At 51.2% G+C, this 12,817-nt stretch overlaps 1 protein-coding gene across 2 annotated transcripts in view; it reads left to right on the forward strand.

The window, feature by feature from the left end:
* Positions 1-12,817, forward strand: part of TRAF5 (TNF receptor associated factor 5) — a 45,234-nt gene that overhangs the window by 8,787 nt on the left and 23,630 nt on the right. The window contains exon 1 of one of the 2 annotated variants that reach the window (XM_040263106.1): positions 11,165-11,330. The exons of the other annotated variant lie outside the window; for it this stretch is intronic. The gene's annotated coding sequence lies outside the window, so the exon portion shown is untranslated. Of the gene's footprint in view, positions 1-11,164; positions 11,331-12,817 lie in introns of those variants that run through there. 2 annotated transcript variants of the gene reach the window in all.

The following is a 12,817-nucleotide window of genomic DNA, read 5'->3' on the forward strand; positions in this document are numbered from 1 at the left end:
CTGGGAGGCACCAGAGATCAAATTGCCAACATTTGTTGGATTGTAGATAGCAAGGGATTCCCAGAAAAAACTTCTGCTTCATTGACTACACTAAAGCCTTTGACTGTGTGGATCACAACAAACTGTGGAAAATTCTTAAAGTGATGAGAATACCAAACCACCTTACCTGCCTCTTGAATTTAGGTCAAGAAGCAACAGTTAGATCTGGACATGGGACAAACGGACTGGTTCCAAACTGGGAAAGGAGTACGTCAAGGCTGTATATTGTCACCTTGCTTATTTAACTTATATGCAGAATACATCATGCGAAATGCTGGGCTGGATGAATCACAAGCTGGAATGAAGATTTCCAGGAGAAATATCAATAACCTCAGATATGCAGATGATATCACTCTAATGGCCAAAAGAGAAGAGGGTGAAAAAACTGGCTTAAAACTCAATATTAAAAGAAACTAAGATCATGACATCTGGTCCCATCACTTCATGGCAAATAGAAGGGAAAAGAGTGCAACAGGGACAGACTTTATTTTCTTGGGCTCCAAAATCACTGTGGACAGCGGCTGCAGCCATAAAATTAAAAGACAGTTGCTCCTTGGAAGGAAAGCTATGACAAACTTAGACAATGTATTAAAAAACAAAGTCATCAGTTTGCCAACAAAGGTCCACCTAGTCAAAGGTATGGTTTTTCCAGTTGTCATGTACCCGATGTGAGAGTTGGACCGTAAAGAAGGCTGGGTGCCAAAAAATTGATGCTTTCAAATTGTGGTACTGGAGAAGACTCTTGAGAGTCCCTTGGACAACAAGGAGATCAAACCAGTCAATCCTAAAGGAAATCAACCCTGAATATTCATTGGAAGGACTGATGTTGAAGCTGAAACTCCAATACTTTGGCCACCTGATGTGAAGAACTGACTCACTGGAAAAGACCCTGATGCTGGGAAAGATTGAGTGCAAGAGAAGGGGGCGGCAGAAGATGAGATGGTTAGATAGCATCACCGACTCAAAAGATATAAATTTGAGCCAACTCTGGGAGATAGTGAAGGACAGGGAAGCCTGGCGTGCGACAGTCCACGGGGTTACAAAGAGTTAGATGGGACTTAGAGACTGAACAGCAACAAAAGGTCTGTTCCACCAGTTTCCCTGGAGCACAGCGTGCTTCACTCTCCACCTTGAACTGCCTTCAGGGGGTAGTGAAGGTCAACAGCTGCAGCAGCACAGCGTTCAGTCTCCGCAGAGGTAGATGGCAAATGCCCTTGGCAAGCGCCTGTTTGGAGGTGATAGCCTTCTATACCTGACTTATCTGTTCCTAACTTTCTTCATATCATTTCTCCTGCCTGGAATGCTTCCTGTTTTAATCTACTATTTCATGCCTCTTTCACTCTTTTCAAAGAAAACTCAAAATTTGTTTCTGATTAGAAAGGCTGGCCCCCATGTCCATGCCCAGGTTCAATAATTTGCTAGGAGGACTCACAGGATTCAGGGAATAGTCATACAGCTAAGGTTTTTCACAGTGAAAGGATGCAAGACAAAATCAGCAGAGGGAAAAGGCACTTGGGACAAAGTCTGGAGGAGACCAGGTGTGCACCTCCAAGTGTCCTCCCCCAGTGAAGTCACACAGGACGTGCTTAATTCATCCTGCATTGTGAATTGTGGTAACACCTGTGAAATGTCATCTATCGAGAAAGCTCATTGGATACTCAGCATCGAGGGTTTTTACTGGAGACTGGTCATATAGGCACCTTCTGCATAGCATACACTGAAAATCCCAGAATTCCAGAAAAAAAAAAAAAAAAACAGCAACAAAAACAGCAGATGTTCAACCCAAACCATATTGTTTGCACAGTTTAGGTACCATGAGCAACTCAGGGTGGGGAGAGCCCACCTTCCCAGACATCATGCAAGGGCTCTCTAGGGGTGGCAGTTGCAGCCCTGCTATCTTAACCCTTTCCTGCCCAGCTTCCCTGCATAACCCCACCTCAGTCGGTTCAGTCTCTCAGTCTTGTCCAGCTCGTTGCGATCCCATGGACTGTAGCATGCCAGGCTTCCCTGTCCATCACCAACTCCCGAAGCTTACTCAATTCATGTGCATTGAGTAGGTGATGCCATCTGACCATCTCATCCTCTGTCGTCCGCTTCTCCTCCCACCTTCAATATTTCCCAGCACCAGGGTCTCTTCCAAGGAGTCAGTTCTTTGCATTAGGTGGTCAAAGTACTGGAGTTTCAGCTTCAGCATCAGTCCCTAACTAATCCCACCTCAGTGCGTAACTATAATTATGCTACAGAGAGAATCCTCCTATGTGAGAGGCCAGAAGACCTGGGTTCAAGCCCAACATGGCCACCTACTGCTGGGTGACCCTTTGGATCCCACAAACTTCATTTTCCTATTTGGAAAAGGAGAGTCGTAGTTCTTGTTTGTAGATTTCCAGGGTGACTGTGAGGATCAAGTAAGATGACTTAGTAGGTATCCACCCCGCTTGGTTGAGCACCTGCTATGTCCAGGGCTGTGAGTGAGCCTGGAGGGCATGGAGGGAAGCGTGGTGCAGTGGCTTTGATAGGAGACAAGCCCGAGGTTGAGTCCCGGCCCGGAAGTCGGCAGCTGTGTCACCCTGATCGTGCTCTTTGAGCTCCCTGAGCTTCAGGACCTGATCTGTAAAAGGTGAGCATGAGTCATGAAACTAGTGCCTATCCTGCACGGGGCTGCTGTGCAGAGTACGTGCAACAACCCAAAGGAAGCAGCTAGCCACAGTATCTAGCACACTGCAGGCACCAAAAGGGGCAGCTGTTCATTTACTCAGATATTCGAGTGCTTGCTTGAGACACAGTCCCAGCCCTGCTTACCATGTGTGGATGCAGACTGATATTGAATAGATAATCGCCTTAAAAATGAGTATACTCAGAAGTGCGATGAAGGAGAAGTACAGTGTGATGATGGGCTTGTGCTGAGGAAGAAGGGGCCCAAGCTGGCAGAGGGGGCCTGTGAGACTTCGCTGCATATCGAGGCTTAAGCTGGGCTCGGATGAATTGAGTTCAGTGAGAGGTGGGGGTCAGGGAGGGGATGTTTCCAGAGCAGAGACAAGTGCGTGAGCGAAGGGAGACCAGTCTTAGGATGAGGGCTGGGGGAAAGAAGGGTCTCCACTCCTGTGAGGAATGGCGGAAAAAAAAAAAAAAAAGCCAGAGAGGCTGGAGAATAAGGGGTGGGGATGGAGATGCCCTGGAGAAGTGGGCGGGGCCGTGGTTAGCTCGGTGAAGGGTTTGGAACCGTGAGAGTGATGCGAGGCGGTGGAAAGTCTGTGGGAGTAAGAACACCGTGACTTTTTCAAAGGCCAGTCAGGCTGCTGTGTGGGGGATTCCTGGGGGCGGAGCGGTGAGTGGGGTAGGGAGACCCGCTTTAGGAGAGGAGGCCCATAGCAGGAGACCGGTGCAGACAGGAGGGTGGTGTGAACTGGGTGTGGGAGGAGGAGAGAAGGAGCTGCCAGGATGATTCCAGTTGTCTGGGCACAACAGCAGGATAAAAAGTGGCCCTTCATGGAGAGGGAGCCCTGCAGAGAGGAGACATCAGTTCCGTTTTGGGTGTGTTGGCTCTGGGGTGCCTGTGAAACCCTGAAAAGGAGACACCAGGTGGGCAGTAGCCCATGTGGGCCCAGACGCAGTGGGGACGCTGGGGAGCGGCTAGTTTGTGGTCTTTGATGGCAGGACACTGTGGTTTCGGGGAAGCTAAAGGGAAAGAGTGTTTTAAAGTGTGCGTTTGGGGTGAGGGTGGGGGTTGGGGTCACTAATACCTGATGTAGCTGGGAAGCCAGCTGAGATAAAGTTGGGAAATTGACTACTGGCTTAAGTGACCCGGAAGTCCCTGGGCCTTGGGTGAAAGCAGCATGAGGCGTTTGGTAGGGGTGTAAGCCAGGCCCGAGTGGGCTGAAGATTGGATGGATCGGCTTGACCAGAGGCCGGTGGGGATGGTCACTCCACTGCATGAGGCGGGGTGGGGGGCGGTGTCAGGAGGTTTGGCTGGGAGAGGAAGGCAAGCTCGAGCTTCTTAGGCAAATGTGAGAGTGGGAATTTGGAAAGTGGCTTGCCTCTGAGAAGAGACCTGTGCTTGTGTGAGTGCCAAGGAAGGAGGCAGCTGAACGGGAGAGGCTGAAGGGAGGAGGCTGAAGTCTGGGGCATGAGGAGAGCCTGGTGCAGAGGCTGTCTTTGCGAGGGGGTGTGGGCCACAGAGCAGCCCGCCCTCACCCACACAGGGGGACAGAGCGTGCAGGACAGAGCTCTGCTCAGTGGCAGGAAGTGGAGGTAGCTCTGGTCGGAAGACGTCTATTTTCTGTGCAGTAGGAAGGGAAGTTTCCTGGTGAGATGGAGTGAGATGTGATCAAGGTCTGTGGAGAGGAGAGAGGTTTGAAACAGATGTTGGAAACAAGAGAGTGAGCTGAAAGGCCAGCTGGCCCAGAGCCCTGTAACCTGTTCTCCTGAAAGAAGTCTCTGGTGAAGTACTCGAGCCAACGTGATTTTGAATCTCTAGAACCTTGTGAGGCGCCTGGGTGAGGATCCCATACCTATTTTTTGGAAAAAGACAAAGAAAAGTCCTTCTTAGCATTTTCCCGCCTTCCCACATACCTGTCTGCTGACCCAGGGGCTGCTTCATGCTGGTGGGACCGAGGAGCATCATTGAGGCTCCACTCTTCCACCCACCTCCTCATGCCCACTACCCCTCCACCCACCAAGTGCCCATCATCGGCCAGCTTTGCCTTCTCCAGCTGTGACCGGTAGACCGCCAGGACTCAGAACGGACTGTCAGGCCCTGGGAAGCACGCTCAGTGGGAGAGAGCCTGTCCTGCCTCCTCCAGAAACTCCTGAGGCTGTTGTTCAGTCTTCCTTGAGTTCTTACTGACCGCCCAGCATGTGCCCTGTTCTAAGTATTGCTTTCCTCCAGAAGCAGAAGAAACATTCCCGGAGGCAGAAGAAACATTCCCGCCCTCACGGAGCTTATATTCTGGCAGGAAGGTAGTAAAGAAGCAAGCACCTGGCATGCTGCGTAGTAACAAGTGCTTTGGGGAGGAATGCAGCAGGCTAGGGGGCTGCTGGTGTTATAATTCCAGGTGAGTTGTGAAGTCCTCGCCTGTGAGCTCACGTTTGAGCAGGGAAGTGAGGAATGAGCTATTCAGGGATCGGGGGTGCGAGCATTCCAGCAGGGAGATAGCACACAGGAGGCGCGTCTGCCAGTCAAGAGAAAGCTAGGCTCGTGCGACTGGTGTGTCCTAGGAAATGGAGATGGAGAATGGAGACCAGGTCACAGGACTCTGAGGACACCGGCTCACGCCCTGAGTGAGATGGGGTCCTTGGGGCAGAGGAGGGACATATATCTGACTCTATTTGACTGCTGGGTTGTGAACACACTGTGAAGGGACAGAGGCAGAGGAAGAGACCAGCCAGGGGACAAGGGCTGTACCCAGTGGGGATGGCAGTGACTTAGACCAGGATGGTTATGCTGACAGTATGAGACATGGGTAGATATGTTTGGAGGAACAGCCAATAGGATTTGGTGTTGTGGGATGGAGAGTGGGAGGAGCCAAGGATGACTTCTCAGCTCTTGGTCCAAGCTTCAGGGGGATTAGTGCTGCCCGTTTACTGAGCTGGGGGAAGGTGATGGGAGGAGCCAGCTGGATGGAGGAAGACAGGATGTCTCATGTTTGAGATGCTTAATGAATAAATGTGGAGCTCTGGACTAGGCATTCGGGATGACTCATATTCAGGACGGGGACCCAGCCTGCAGATAGGAACCAGGAAATTGTCAGCCTTAGATGACATCTGAGCCCCAATGAGCTCACAAGAGCACCAGTGTAGACGGAAGAGGGAAGAGGGACAGCACCAGCCCAGGTGCTGGAGAGGTGGGGCAGTGAGGCATGGCCAGCGAGGAGAAGGTGATCTGGAAGCCGGCACATGTCACACTGTAACGGGCTAGAATCGAGCCGGGGAACTTGTTAAAAAGGCAGACTTCTGGGTACTACAGTGGGATCCTGATTCTGAAACATGTTAATTAGGGCACTCTAAACTATTGTGGGCTTCCTTAGGTGGTGCTTGTGGTACACAACCTGCCTGCCAATGGAGGAGACGTAAGAGATGATGGTTCAGTCCCTGGGTCGGGAAGATCCCCTTGGAGAAGGGATGGCTACCCACTTCAGTATCTTGGGCTTCCCTGGTGGCTCAGACAGTAAAGAATCCGCCTGCAATGTGGGAGACCTGGGCTTGATCCCTGGGTTGGGAAGATTCCTTGGAGGAGGGCATGGCCACCCTATTCTTGCCTAGAGAATCCCCGTGGACAGAGGAGCCTGGTGGGCTACAGTCTGTGGGATTGCAAGGAGTCGGACATGACTGAGCGATTAAACACAGCACAAAGTATTGTAACAAATGGGCCCCAGAAACAGAGGTCTGTTTCTCTGGGGTATGGTGTCCAAGCCAGTATTTTTTTTTTAATATTTTATTTATTTGGTTGTGCTGGGTTTTAGTTGCAGCATGTGGGATCTAGTTCCCTGACCAGGGATCAAACCCAGGCCTTCTGCATTGGGAGCATGGAGTCTTAGATACTGGACCACCAGGGCCAACATTTTGATCGTATCCCAGGGCACATTCTTAGCAGAGCATCCAGGGACCGAGCCACTCTGGAAACTGTTGCTGTGCTTTGCACCTAGGCATGCTCCCCACTGAATTGAAAACCCCTTGGAAATAGGAACTTGGGGTCCTGTCCCACTGCACCCTTTCCCACAATAGAATGATATTTAGACCTCTGCATGCAGCAGGCACTGAATAAATGCTAGCCAGGAGTGAAGAATGGACAGACATGGATATGAAGTGTTTATTTTTGTGCCAGACACTGTGTGCTGGTAATTTATGTGGATCAACACATCTAATCCTAACTCTTAGGATTAGAGTTAGCCTTAAAGGCAGGTGCCTTTAGTGTCCTATTTTCTAGATGAAGAAAAGATGACACAGGTAAGTGAATGGCAGAAGAGGTTGGACCCTAGTGGTCTGGTTCCAGAGCTGGTCTCTAACCATCAGGCTGCACTGCCTGTCATTCCGCACCTCCTTTTTGGTACCAGGTAGGATGTGATACCTTTTCTTCCAGCCATGACAAGAAGTAAACAGCACTGGATTTGGAGGCAGAAAGCCTAGGTTCAGATTCTTGCTGCACCACATGTTGGCTGTGTAATTTGGGGGCATAGGTACTTCACAACTTGGGGCCTCAATTACTTCATCAGAAACAGGGCTGTGATTTCCCCCATGGGGTTCATATGAGGACTGGTTGTGATCTTGTTTGTGAAAGTACATATTACAAAGTCCTTGTGCAGGAAAGGTATTAACTTGAAAAAAAGATCAAACCATGGAACCCCTACAATTGATTACCGAAAGAGCTGCCAGAGGGGTGTAGACTGTAGGAAACCCAGCGTGCCTTGTTTAACCAGATCAGTTCCTCTGTACCACCCTTTATGTATTGATGTTTCTTCCTGACATTTAGCTTGATAGGTTTGCTGTTTCTGAAAACCTGTTACACTTTTGTTCAGCTGATAACCGTCACATGTTGTGGGAAGCCACTCTTCAGATTCTGTCTTCTTCTCTTGGGTCCCCTTTCCGGGCTCCCCACCCATTTCCCCTCTCTGTTGTCCTGATCAAGCCCATCGGTCCCAATAGCCTGACATCAAGCATTGAACTGAGGGGACTCTAGGCTGCCTGCCCATGTGTGGGCTGGGCACCTGGGGTAGTGGGCCTCGGGAAGCTTCTCTGCCCGGAGCTGGGCCAAGAGGACCGCCTTTGGTCCCATCTGCTTCTTCCCCAGGCTGCTGGTCAGGCGGGGTTTGCCTGTCTGCCTCTCCCAGGCCATTGACTCATGCCCCAGCCACAGACTCTCACAGAGCTCCAGGCACTTTTGGCAGCTGACAGAATGTCACTGGTCTGTGGTCAGCTTTGGAGATACAAACTGAACACAATGGCAGATGTGCGTGAGCTTTCTGGGAAGCTGAGGCCCAGCTCAGATGAGGTTGGCCTTTGGTAGCTAAAAGTCACCAAAAGGTCAGGTCAGGGTTTCTGGATCCTTCTTGGCATGTCTGTTCTGTAGCCTGACAAGCGTGGTCCCAGTCTCTCCTCTTTCCTTAAAGCACCCTTAGGCCATGGAGGGTGGGACCTGCCCCAGTCCTCATTTCAACATGCTTTGAAGTCCCACGCTAAAATCTGAACTGCTATTCTTTGGTTGTGTTCGCAAGCTCCTGTGTTGCTTTGCTAGTGGGGCCGCTGGAAGTCTCCATCACTTTCTGAGAGCATGTGCTCTGCCTGCCTGTCTTTAGGAGAAAAAGGACCATCAGGAAGGGAGAGAGAGCTGAGTCTGAGATGGTAGCCTGGTGACTCGCTGAAGCAGGTACCCTCACCCACACTCAGAAGTAGTCTGGCTGAGGATGGGGGAGCCTTTTAAATGAGGAGAGGTGGGAGTTGTGGCAGGAACTAAGGGCAGAGGGTGAGCCCTGCAGGGAGCCACCCGGAGGTGTGGTCTGGGGTGGGAGGGGAAGCAAAAATAGTGTCCCCAGGGGAGTTCTGAGAAGGAAGTGCCAAATGCCACATAAAGGGCAAGAGGGCTCCAGGTTGAGACAGGCCAGGTGGCAGGTCTGATTCTGTGGTTATGGTTTAGAGTTTAGATCACAATGTGCTTTTCCAAACTGCTTACGTAGTAGGGCCCGAGATGCGGGTGATTTGGGCCCCCAGCTTGTTCAAGGGCAAAGGGAGGGTGGTGGGTGGATGAGATATGAGGAGGGACACAGGTCTGAAGGGATGGCTCTGGAGCCAGGAGGGGAAGGGAGGGGAGAAGGTGGCTGGTGCTGGTGTTGCTGGGCTGGTTGCTGAGTAGCCTGGAGACCACTCCCTGCCATGAGGTGGTGGTGCTGGTGTGAGGATTCCTCCCTGCCCCAAGCTACATTTATTTTTCCCCATCAGTGTCTGCATGTAGTGGTTTCTCAGCAAAAGCATGATTTACAAAAGTGACTGATCGATCAACCGTGTTTAGTGGGAGATCTTCCAGGGTAACCAGGAATTCAAAACCACGCATTGGGTGAAGCGAGGAGGAAAATGTGTTTGGAGGATGAAATGGAGACATGAGAAAATTGCAACAGAAAGGGTAGAGGAGAAGCAGTGAGCTTAGTCAAGGGTCCCAGAGGAGAAGGGGCAGCACCTTGTGGGGTGGGAGGGGGGGTGTGGTCTCTGGAAAACCCACCTTGGTGCATGCTTGGGAAGGTGAGTCAGCAATGAGCTGTGCCCACCCACAAGATTATCAAGGTCTTAGTAAGAGGGCTGACTGAAGCAGGGTGGGGGGGCGGAGAGTAGGGGACATGGGGGGAGGGGTGGGCTCACAGGACTCTGTTGTCAGACTTATACTCACCATTTTCACTTCTGGGTGAGGGCATGGGGGTAGTAATGTGGATACTTGTGGTGGAATCGCTAAGTTGTATCCGACTCTTGCGACCCCACGGACTGTAGCCTGCCAGGCTCTTCTGTCCATGGGATTCTCCAGGCAAGAATACTGGAGTGGGTTGCCGTTTCCTTCTCCAGGAGATCATCTCGAGCCAGGGATCGAACCCGGGTCTCCTGCATTGCAGGCAGACTCTTTACCGACTTGAGCTACAAGGGAAAAAGCCAAGTCCATTTACAGCAAACAGGTGAGTGAAGAAACATGAGAAGATGAGAACATAGGAAGGTTTTGGGAATATTTAGGCAAGTCTCCATGGGCTCACCTGAAGGAAGGAGTGCCTTCAGAAAAGGAACCATTGATGGAGGGCTCTGTGCGGGCTCTTGGCTGACTCTGGGGCCTGGAGACTGAGGACAGCCCCCTCCCCCAGCAGCTCATCGAGCGGACCCCAGACCTAGAAGTGGGGACAGCAGTGGACATGGAGCTGAAGCTGAGGGTCCTTGAGTCAAAGTTTCTTCTAAAGGAAGCTCTTGTGGGAAGATCAGCGGTCCTTTCTCCTCTTGTTCTAACTTCTGAGCAAGCACATCCCAAAGGTCTCCTGCAGCATCACCTGGACTCTGGATGGTTCTGAGCAGGAGAGAGATTTCCCTTCAAGGCTTCCCCGAGAGAGACTTGATATGAAAGCAGCAGCTGCCTTAGAACCAGGATCCGGGCGGGAGTGCCCTTCAGCCCCTGACCAACCCCCTCTCTCCACCAACAGTGCTCTGCTGCTCTCCCAGAAAAATAAGGAACCAGAGGTTTCCTGACAACTTGGAGAGAAATCACACTTCTCTTCAAAGGAATTAAAACCGTGCCCACGTCATCCTTCATCCTGCATCCAAGAAAAGCCTCTTCTGCAAAAGTATAAGGAAAAGAAAAGACACCCTCCTTCTGCCTCTGTGACATCAGAGCCAGCCATCCTGTAGGTGGACGGCTGGTGTTGGGGGCCAGTTTTCATGTGTCATCAGGCAGGAGTCACCTGCTTCCTATGTGGTCTCCTGTGTGGTTTCCCATCCTGTTAGACCTGATGGAAAAGGACCTTGCTTTGCTTGCATTTCTCCAAGGCCCTTCTGGGTCTAACCTTCATGGTTCAAGGTTAATGAAAATAAACTCAGTCTGGGCTTCCCTGGTTGTCCAGGGGTTAAGAGTCTTCCTGCCAATGCAGGGGACATGGGTTCCATCCCTGGTCCAGGAAGATTCCCACATGCCTGGGAGCAACTAAGCCTGTACGTGAGCCACAACTATTGAGCCTGTGCACTAGAGCCCGGAAGCTACAACTACTGAAGCCCCCAAGCCCTAGAACCTGAGTTCCACAAGAGAAGCCACCGCAATGAGTAGCCCCCCACCCACCGCAACCAGAGAAAAGCCTGCACGTGACATTGAAGAGGCAGCGCACCCATAAATAGATGAATAGATAAATCTTTAAAAACAAAAAAACCCAGTCTGTCCCAGAGGTCACACGGAGGTGGTGCAGTTGTGTTAGGCTGTGGGAACAGCGGAGAGGCAGAGAAGGTGGCGGGTTGGAGCAGAGATCTGGCAGTAGTCTTCAGGGTTTTCACCTTCAGAGGAAGCAGATTTCTGGGCCATTGCAGACAGAGGCTTTGGGGACAGCTTGGGGCCCATCTCAGTTCTCTCCCCGTGGAGGCAGCATGCTCCATAAAGGGTTTTTCTTTTTCGTCTTCCTCTTTTGCCGCCTCCTCCTTCCTCCTCCTCTTCCTCTTCTTTTTTGTTTGGTTTTTAGTTATTGTTGTTGTTTTAATTTTCCTGCTTGTCACCCTTCTTCCTGGAAGAGCAGTATCTCAGAATTAAGGGTCAGATGTGGCATTGAGAAAGCGGACCGCCTGTCCTCCCACGGGTGGGTGTCTGGCTGTCCCTGCTGTGGTTGTACTCTATTAGATCATTGCCCAGGGCACAAGTTCTGGCATCTCCCTGTCACCCCATCTTGGGATTCCACATTTTAACTTTTCCTCAGCACGAACCGCCATCTCCCCTCCTTTAACTTAAGCCCAGGACCCGTGGCTGGGTCTCGGGTGGGTTTGGGGAAATAAGGTATTTATTTGCACCTGCCCGCTGTTGCCAAATGTGCCCCTAAGGGGGTTGGCTTCTCATGGTCCCGGGGAGGCCTGAGCAGAGCTGAGAAATGAGCAGTTTGCCGTCCAGCAGCCCATCCTGTGACTGGCAGCTTCATGGGCCGGTGTGGTGCTACCCATCTGCTGCCCACGGCTCAGGGACCACCCTGGACACCTGGCCAGGCTTTGTGCCCCCCATCTCATCACCCAGGCCTGCAAGTCTCACTTCCCACAGGAAGCAGTGTCTCAACTCTCAGAACCCTGTCTTACAAAGGGGCCTCAGGAGGGATTGCAGGCCTCTCCCACCTTCCCCAGACCACCCCACTCCCCCAGGCACCGAGGTACATTTAACAACCATCCCTGGCCCCTGGGAACTGTTGTCAAATCCAGTCACTGGTTCTAGGGATCTCACGGTGGGGGGGGGGGGTCACACCAGCTGAAAGGGGGTTACCCTGGGGGGAAGCAGCACCTATTAAATCTCAAACAGGGGCTTCCCTGGTGGCTTAGTGGTGAAGAATCCGCCTGCCAATGCTGGAGACATAGGTTCCATCCTCGATCTGGAAAGATCCCACATGGCGCAGAGCAACTAAGCCCGTGCACCCCAACTACTGAGCCTGTGCTTGAGGGCCCGGGAGCCGCAAGGACAGAAGCCCTCATGCCTAGAGCCTGTGCTCCGTGACAAGAGGAGCCCCAGCAATGAGAAGCCAGCACATCATGACTGAAGAGTAGCCCCACTTGCTGGCCCTTGTGTTCTGAGATGCTGCTCTTCCAGGAAGAAGAGTGACTAGCAGGGAAATTAAACGACAAGAACTAAAAATCAAACGAAAAAGAAGAGGAAGAGGAGGAGGAAGGAGGAGGCAGCAAAAGAGGAAGAAGAAGAAAAGCCCTTTATGGAGCACATTGCCTCTACGGGTGGAGACCTCCATGCAGTGACAAAGACCCAGCACAGCCAAGAATAATAAATAAACGGTCCCAAGTAGGGAGAAGCAGGGGCTGTGCTGGGGTAGGACCAGACCGAAGACTCCCGCACTAGCTTCCTGGAGCTCCCCGACAGCTATTGCTCTGGGATGTCTTCTCTCTCCAGATCCAGTGTTCCTGACATAGTTATAAACCTGTTATGTCAAATGTCATCACTAAAGTGACAGCCAAGGTAAAAAAAACCCCAAAGGTAAATATATATATATATGATAAATATATCTATATATATATTTAATAAATATATATGATAAATATATCTATATATATATATATTTAATAAATATATATATATACC

The sequence above is a fragment of the Oryx dammah genome, unplaced genomic scaffold (assembly GCF_014754425.2).
Source record: "Oryx dammah isolate SB20612 unplaced genomic scaffold, SCBI_Odam_1.1 HiC_scaffold_21, whole genome shotgun sequence".
In the NCBI taxonomy this organism is placed as follows: Eukaryota; Metazoa; Chordata; class Mammalia; order Artiodactyla; family Bovidae; genus Oryx; species Oryx dammah.